The 9,504-nt window shown below is 37.5% G+C and overlaps 1 pseudogene; it reads left to right on the top strand.

Moving 5' to 3' along the window:
- Nucleotides 1-8,100: 8,100 nt before the first annotated feature.
- LOC110205045 (keratin, type I cytoskeletal 18 pseudogene) lies at nucleotides 8,101-8,783 on the top strand (annotated as a pseudogene).
- Nucleotides 8,784-9,504: the final 721 nt, after the last annotated feature.

Raw genomic sequence — 9,504 nt, 5'->3', positions numbered from 1 at the left:
ATTCAGACTCCATAGTTCTTTTTGTGGATGTGGATAGCATTTTACATCATGAGTCTTTTGGAATTGTCTTAGATACTTTCATTGCTGAGAAGAGCTAAGCGTATTAAAGTTGGTCATTGCATGATGTTACTGTTACTGTGTATAATGTTACCTGGTTCTGCTCACTTCACTCAGCATCAGTTCATGTAAGTCTTTCCAGCTTTCACTGAAGTCTGCCTGCTCATAATTTTTATGGAACAATAGTATTCCATTACATTTATATACAACAACTTGCTCAGCCATTCCCCAGTTGATAGGCATCCCCTCAATTTCCAATTCTTGGCCATCACAAAAATAGCTGCTATAAATATTTTTGTATGCATGGGTACATTTTTTGATCTCTTTGGGATACAGACCTAGAAGTGATATTGCTGGATCAAAGGGTATGCACAGTTTAATAGTCCTTTAGGCATAGTTCCAAATTGCTCTCCAGAATGTTTGGATAAGTTTACAACTCCACCAACAATGCATTAGTGTTCCAATTTTCCCACATCTTCTCCAACATTTATCATTTTTCTGTTTTGTCATGTTAGCCAATCTGATAGGTGTGATGTGGTACCTCAGAGTGGTTTTGACTTGCATTTAATCAATAGCGATTTAAAGCATTTTTTTCATATCATTATAGATAGCTTTATATTCTTCATCTGAAAACTGCCTACCTTAACAGAATTTCCAGGCTATATTATTGGAGAGAGTTTTTATACCAGGGATACTCCTGTGCCAATGAAATCACAGATCTGAACCAACATCTGTTTATATTACCACCATTTGTGCTTATGCAAGGGAATGCTAGAAACTGCAACACAACATGTAGGCTGCAAAATTTTTTAGCACTTACTGAACAGTAAAACATAAACTGATGGCTAGAATTGCAAACTAGAATCCTACCATTTTTATTAACAAACACATGGCTAATATGGAAATATGTTTTGCATGACTTCACATGTGTAATCTATATCATACTGCTTGTCATTTCAGTGGGTACAGAGAGAGGCTGGAGGGAGAGAGAGAATTTAGAACTCAAAGTAAAAAAGAAATTAATGTTTAAAAAACATACATTAACAAACAAAAAATCCTATTTTATAAATATAGACCTCAAAATAATAACAGTACCTAGCTATGTACAGCTATATACATTTATATAGATTTGCATTATATACATTATTTCATTTGTTTCTTACAAGAGCCCTTTGAGATTTGTACTATTATAGTACCCATTTTATAGAATGGAAAAATGAGGCTAAGATTGTGACTAGCCCAGTGCTACAGAGCTCATAACTCTCTGTGGTGGTACTCATATCAAGAAATTCTTGAATCCAAGTTCAATATTCTATGACCTGAAGAAGAAACATAACGTGGTATAATGGAAAGGACATGAGATGTCCATTGCATTCTAGATGTACTCTTCTACCAGCAAGCATTCTGACCTTAGGGAAAAAACTTTACCTTTATGACTCATGTGTAACATTTACACTTATGAAAACTTGATGGGATTGGACCTGATGATCTCTAATGGTCAATCATCTATAGGGTTTGTTCTTTTCAAATGAAATAAAATTTTGTAAAAAGTACTTAGTGTAACGCCTGGCCCATAGAAGGCACTAGACAAATGCTTATTCTTTATCGTTCCTTCCCTGCTGCCCTCACTGTTGAAGATATGTTGTCTTTAAAGTGCCATTGGAAAAAAAAAAAAGAAGCTGGTATTTTGACTCTTGGTATCTATTAAGTGATTATGAAAAAAATGTAAATATTGATTAACCCTTTGAGGTCTTGATTAGCTTGCAAATGTGATGAAGCCCTTGGGAAGAGATTTTGCCTTGATATTGATGCTAATTTTTGGATTGTGAATTAAAAATGTTGGTAATTAAAGACATACCAAGTGAATTGAGCCATGATGTGATCTTTATCAAGCTGTTTTTGTTCTCTTTTGCAGGGTATGAATTAAATGAGCCTCCAGGAGAACCTAGGGACTTTTGGGTGGGGTAATGTATTGTCTTCTTTCCCACTGCATTACGACACTGATATCATGTGCATGTGCCAATCAGGGACCTTTCTTCCAAAGTAATAACTTCTCTTTTGGAAAAAAAAACTGAAAAAGAAAAAAGATAACTAGTAAGTAATTTTAATATCGTTTTCTCGTCCATATCAAATCAAAGGGTTCTGAATGCTAAGGACAAGTCCAAAAGCTTGAAAAATTCTGATCCTACCCCTCCATGTAACTATAGCCTAACTTTTTCCTTAAGCCACCCACGAATCAAGGTTCAATGGCATTGGATTTTAGCTGCATCAATTTATTGGCAAATTCTTCTCAAGAAGGATGTTATATTAAGGGACAACTTATTTTCAAATCATCTTGAAGGCTGACAAACACAATGTCAGAAAAGTCAACTCTGGAACACAAAGGCAATTCTTTTTAATGAGATGTGAAGTCATGTATCAAAATACATTAACATTGATGGAAAAAGAAATTTTTTTTAGCATGTACCAGGATAGGAAAAAGAACAGCCCCATCGTGACAAATGGGTCACATAGCTGAAATATTCTTCTTAAGGGACTTTATTGATTTAACATTTTTTCCAAGTTTTGCAAGTTGCACATTTGTTTCTATTCAGAAAGGTCTGGAAACTTTTTTTAAATTTTGTAAGTGGTTTTTGAACCCAATAAAAGAACTATTTAAGAAAGTTATAAATTCCACATATATAAAACCAGTACAGAACATTTTCTAACTATTAAATAGGAACTATGTAAACAGTAGGGGGCAGAACAACTAGTAAAGAATGTGTCATGGCAACTGAAAAAAAAAAAACATCATGGTCAGAAGCTTCCTTATAAAGGAAATAGTATCCAGATCATGAGGAGAGGTGGTCAAGCTGGGCTCTGCTTTGATCAGGTCATATATGGAGGATTTTATTTAGTTTGGGGGCCCTGACTTTAAGATATTGGCAAGCTGAAGAACATTCAAAAATGATTAGAAGTGACATGTACAGATCAGTTGAGCCTTCTGGTGATATTTAGTCCCAAGAAGTGAAGACTTGAACAAGATGTTCATTTTCTTTAAGTATTTGATGAGTTCCCATAAGGGAAATTAAAGGTTTTTTGTTTGTTTTTGTTTTCCTTTTTGTTTGTGTTCTTTTGCTTTGCCCCATAAGACAGAGCTAGGAGTTTTGGGTAGGAATTTCAGGCAAGTACATTTAAGCTTGATGTAACTATTAACTTGCTAATTGCTGTAGCTGGCTCATAGTTCAATGGGCTGCCTCAAGAGGAGTAATAGGTTTCCTCAAGGAAGAAGTGAGAGTGAAAGGCTGGATGAGCTCCTGTCAAAGATTTTACAGAGATAAGGTAAACCTATTCAGGAATGGGTAGACCAGATTCCTTGCAACTCTGAGATCCTTTTATTCTTTAATAGGTACGATCTAGGTCAACTCAGAAAAAAAAAAGAGAATATAACAGTGAAGAGGTCTAGGGGTTTGGGGGTGCTCAGACCCCAAGATGGCGAATGAATTCAACTGAAATCTTCTTCCAGCCAGAGAAAAAGTTTGTTAGAGATAAAACACAGAGGCCAAGTGATGCCCATAAGGACGAGCAGGCATGAGAAAAGCTCAGCCTTTGGGGCATGAGAGATTCTTAGCCTTTGAATGGGGGCCAGGGTGAATCTTATATACACTAAAGTAACTTTGGGTGACCATAGGAGGGGGCTGGGAAAAGGGTCTAGGTAAGAATTCCAGTTGCAAGGTCTGAGAGATTGAATAGACAATGGGAATAGATAATGGAGGGAACTGGAAGGTAGAAGTTTGAAAGGCATCTGTATAAGATCAAAAGGTGAGGCTAAGGTTTTCAAAGGGAGATAAGGGGAGTTGATAAGGAACTTTTTGAGATCAGAGTAAGGACTTTTGGGCCCATAGACAAAAGGGAGCCAGATTCTTTTTAGTGCAAGAGGCAAAGGTGCTTCTGAATAAGATCAAAAAGTAGGGCTAAGGCTTTCAAAGGGAGATGAGGGCTGGGGCCTGTATTCCCCAAATGGGAGCCAGATTCCCTTTGAGGCAAGAGGTGAAGATCTAGGCTTGGGCCCACACCCCATCAACAGTACACAATATAATCAAGAAAGTTGTGTACCTTTAAGAGCATGTCCATCCAGAAAAATACTTTATGAAATTGAAATCTTCGGGAAAAAAAATGCACTAAACGTGGAGGAAGGGACTGTAATATGTTTCAAATTTGGTAAACTCCTCTAATAATAAATATTTGTTGAATTAAATTGAATTAGATGAAACATACCACATGACATTTACCATTTCTGTTAACTTGCGTCACAGAGCCTGATTCTCTTATGGAGCATAAATAACTCTCTTCCATGGTCATAGATTACCTGTCTAACCCTGGTTAGTCATTGCATTGATGTAGTTGGTCCATTGTTTCAATTGTGTCTGACTCTTTATGTCCCATTTAGAGTTTTCTTAGCAAAAATACTGGAGTAATTTTCTGTTCCCCTTTTTTTTTTTGGCTAGGCAATGGGGTTAAGTGACTTGCCCAGGGTCACACAGTTAGTAAGTGTTATGTGTCAGAGGCCAGATTTGAACTCAGGTCCTCCTGAATCCAGGGCCAGTGCTCTATCCACTGTACCACCTAGCTGCCCCGTCTGTTTCCTTTTCCAGCCCATTTTATAGATGAGGAAACTGAAACAAACAGGGTTAAGTGACTTGCTCCGTAATGTATGCTATTATATACAAGGGGAATGAGATAAGAAAGCACAATAGGATCTATTGATAACTAGGTTATAAAAAAAAAGCATAAATCTAACTGGTGCAGAGGCAATAGGTGTACAATTCAAGAAGAAACTAATAAAGTGGGAGGACACTGTGATATTATGGAAAGAGTATTGGATTTAGAGTCGAGAGCTCTGTGTTTGAGTCCTGGCTTGTCTATGAGAAAAAGTACTTCAGTTCTTTCAATGTTAGTTTCTTTATTGTTAATTGGGATAATAAGTAACATATGCATGCCTTACATCATAGGAGCATTGCAAGGAGTGAATAAGGTTATGTGTCACTTTGTCATGAGGAATATTATAGATACTAAACGCTATCTTCACTAACTAGATAAGTTGAAGGAAGAAGGTTGGGTTTTTTGGGGGGTGGGAGGATTGATTGTGTAACAGATCCAATGTTAGTACAATGTAAACTACATGAAGACAGTCTCAGCTTTCTATTTATATCCTCAGTGCCTGGTTCATAATAAACACTTAATACATGCATGTTAATTGATTACACTTAAAATTCACGAGGCCATTGTGTTTCAACAGTCTGAGGAAACTGAAGCATGAGGAAATCAGGGGATTATAGATGAAGGCTGGAAAAGGTACTTTAGAAGTCATCCAATTTAAACCCCTCCTTTAATAAATCAGGAACGAGGCCCAGGGAGCCAAAGTGACTTGCTGGAGTAACACTGGTAATTAATGGCAGAATTGGCTCTTGAACCCAGGTCCAATGACTTCAAATGCAATGTTCATTTCATCTTATTTTCCCTCAGAATCCAGAATTTGAACTTAGATCCCTTAACTACAGACACAACATTCTTTCTACAATTATCCACTGGCAAAAAGGTATAAATTATAATGAACTACACTCATCATCAGGAAAAAGGCCCAAGAGAATAAAAGATTTCCCCCCTTTATTTCTAAGGCAGCTTCATCTTGTGCTGTAGCTGCCTGAAGTAATACATGCACACATCCTTTCTAATATGGAGATTAGTGCTTGATTCTGCTTAAATTAAAGCAATACATTTCCTTTCCTGTGATTATTAATCTGATTTGCCTCTCACAAATGAAAGACTTTCAAATTATCTACTGGAGGTGTACTTGATAGAACTTTTTGAAGACATGCCAGAGACTGAGTCTACTCTGAAATAAATTACATGGGCAAAAGGAAAGCTATCTTTAATTACTTTATCACATAACTCTTGCTTAACATTTTGGAAGTTGCCATGGTGACCCCCGAATTGGCTTCCTATGTTATATTTAGTGCTCGTTTACATGTAGCCAATTTGCATTTTAAAGACCTAACATCTATCATTCATCCATAAAGTTACTTATTCCATGATTGGGGTTGTTCTATTGGAGATCTGACATCTAACCCCCTCCCTCAAAGGCTGCTAACTGTGTACTTCCAAAATGGTTTTAAAAATTCATTTGCAAATTATTTTTCAAATTATTATTCTATCAGGTCCCTGTACTTTAAAAAAAAATAATAGTAGGAGATAATTTATTATAGACTGACCTAAGGTTTGATGAGTTAATTAGGTTTCCAAACCTGTTATCTTATCTTCCATAATTAATACCATAATCATATTCATCTAAACTCAATTATGAAAAGAGTGACTGTGTGAATATTATCAAAAAGTGGGAACCAAATATGACCACAAAAGGCACTTGTACCCTTCAGAGTGTGTAAGCTCTCTAGGAACTAGGTGAGTAATGAAAAGGGGATCCCTATACTTTACTAATTTGGGAAATTAATTAAATAACTATTAGATACTCTGTTACTGTGATGACTTTTAACTTCTTCCAAAGTCTTTGGGAATAAAAAATTAGCAAACTTAGCACTTTCTTCTAGTTGTAGATAAGTGATTTATAATTAGTTAACTGACCCTTGCTTATGAACTCTTTACTTATTTTATTGTACTTCTCACTCCTCTTTTCCATTTGTCATGTACTAATTATTATTTTATTTATCTTATATACAAACATGTATATACATATGCACATACATATATGCAATACATACAATGCATGTGTTTATCTACACATGAGGCATGTATATGTACACATTGTACATGTATACATGCATATGTATAGACACACACGTGTGTGTGTGTGTGCGTGTGTGTGTGTGTGTGTACATATGAGTACACACACACATACCCCCGTCCATGTTGCAGTGCCAAAGGGGGTGGTGCCCCTTGTCCTATTAGAGATTTGTTGCTTATATATATATATATTTTTTCCTTGGTATAAATCTTTCTCCAGTTTGGAAAGCAGTAACAACTATTTAGATTTTTTTTTTTTGCTGTTGTTGTTAGCTTTAAGCTCCAAGCCAAAGGCAGCACCTCTGGCAAAACTTCAATATTAATTCTCTTTGTTTTTTTTCTCTGGGGAAAATGTTTCTTTCCTCTTAGTCGCTTCCTTCCAACATTATTCCCAGTAAATACAACCCCAAGAGGCAATTACTAGTGGTTAACACTGTTTATAAAGACAAACATTTAAACAAAGAAATATATACTATCCCTTTCAGAGTTTTCCCCTGAGCTCCCATGAAGTAGCTCAAAAGAGAAATAACATAGAAGATTATGCTCTTGTCTAGAGGTTTCACCAATACGACATTTGTCCCTATATACCTCACACTTGATTGGCTTTTCTTCAAGTATTTATCTCTCTTTTCTTTGCAGCAGTAGAGTCTAACTTCCCTTAAACTTTTTCCACCTCATATGGCTTCTTACACATTGCTGTTCTCCATATTCAATTTTCTTTCCCTTGTTCCATCAGGAGTGGGTTCATCTTTGAATCTATCTGCTGGACTCAACAAGCCAACTTGTAAAGGTTGCCCTAATGGGTATCTTATATTTTGATGCAGTCAAGTAGCTAATGCATGTCTCATGAATGGAACACATCACATGGCCTTTGTATCCCAAATAGTCTGGCAACTTGTTATCTGGCTCATTTACTGTGATTAGATCAGTGAAAGACCAATTCTATTATATAAATAGGATTCTCTTCCTATGAATATGACAGAAAATCCTGTCACTAAAATCTTCCTGTCATGTTCAATTTTGTTATGAAGGTCCCTGCTCTATGCTCCCTGATTTTCCCTTCTAGTTTGCAATTCTTAGTATTCTTAGTCTCCAGGCTATACACATGATCAGGTAGGAGAGACAGTCATTGAGATTCTGCATGGTCTTGTTCTCCCATATCTCCCTGTCCTCAACCAGCCCACTGCGTCAGGCATTAGCTCCCAACCCCCATAGAAGTTGGTGGAGAGGCCATGGAAATTTATGAGCCAGGCTAATGGCACCATGAGGCAGTCTGTAGAAGGTTACATTCATGACCTCCAGAAGGTCATTATGATACTAACATGATCAGGCTGCAACTGGAGACATGGATTGAAACCCTGAAGTAAGAACTACTCTTCAAAAAAAAAAAAGAATCATGAAGAGGAGTTGAATTCTCTACAATCCCAACTAGCAGTCTGTGGGCTGACTGTGGAAGTAAACTCTCCCAAATCCCAGGACTTGAGCAAGGTCATTAGTGATATCTCTGGCTCAGAAAAAAAAAAAAAGAGAGGATCTTGAGAAGTACTAGTCCCAGTAGATTGAGGCGATCACTGTGGCTATAACCACAAGATCTGAGGAAAATTTGCTCAAAACACTGTCACCTACCTGAAATGTACATTCCAGTCCTTAGAGACTGACCTGGACTTGCTTTGAAATCTATAAACAAGCTTGGAGAAGAGATTGAGGGAGATGGAGACATGTTGTGCTATAAAGATGGAACAGATCAATATACCCCTGCTACACCTGGAGGCTACCCCCATGGGATAGACAAGCACAGAGGAGCATGCCAGGCCCAAGATTATGAAGTGCTGCTCAACAGCAAGGTCAAACTAGAAGCAGAGATCAGAACCTATCAAAACTTGTTGGAAGAGGAAGAGCACTTCAAACTTGTGCATACCTTGGACAGCAGCAGCTATACCTTGTAGAATATCTATGACTAGAATCCAAAAAATTATAGATAGTAAAATGGTGGCAAACATCAATGACTCCAAGGTCCTGTAGCATTAGATCATAAATTGAGAACCTGAGCTGATGCAGGAAGTTAATACAGGCTCTTGGAGAGGTAGAGGTAAGATGGTAGGGAAAAGGCAGGGACCCACCTGAGCTCTCCCAAATTCCTCTATGAACAATTTTAAATAATTCTGGAGCTGCAGAACCCACAAAAGGATGAGGTGAAATAATTTTCAAGTCCAGGGCAATTTGGAAGATTGGAAGGAAAGATCTCATGATCTTTCCAAGGGGAGAGGGGAGAACAATCCAGTATCAGCTGTGACAGCTTAGGCTGCATCCCAGCAAATCAGCAGCAGGTCTTGGTGGCAATTGAATTAGCTGTGTCAGTGGTAGCTTCCAGAGCTCTCAGTCCACAGACAGTAACAGGGTTGGATAACTGGTTGGAAGGATATCACAGGGGTCCTTTCACAAGATGTAGGACACTGTTGCACTGCCCATGCAAGGATGCTGCTCACAGTCCTGGTTTGCAGTTCCAGAGAGATAAGGAGCACTAAAACATAAGAGTTTGCAGTTGCAGGGGACAAGGGACACTAGTTAATGGTTTCACAGTGGAAAACAGTGCTTGCAGCCACTCACAGACGAGAGCACAGGCCACTTCTCCTTACATCATACCATCTTGAAAAAACTGAAAATTTA

Source organism: Phascolarctos cinereus, unplaced genomic scaffold (assembly GCF_003287225.1).
Source record: "Phascolarctos cinereus isolate Bilbo 61053 unplaced genomic scaffold, phaCin_HiC Scaffold_4;HRSCAF=312, whole genome shotgun sequence".
Lineage (NCBI taxonomy): Eukaryota > Metazoa > Chordata > Mammalia > Diprotodontia > Phascolarctidae > Phascolarctos > Phascolarctos cinereus.
This window is presented reverse-complemented; position numbering and strand designations above follow the sequence as displayed.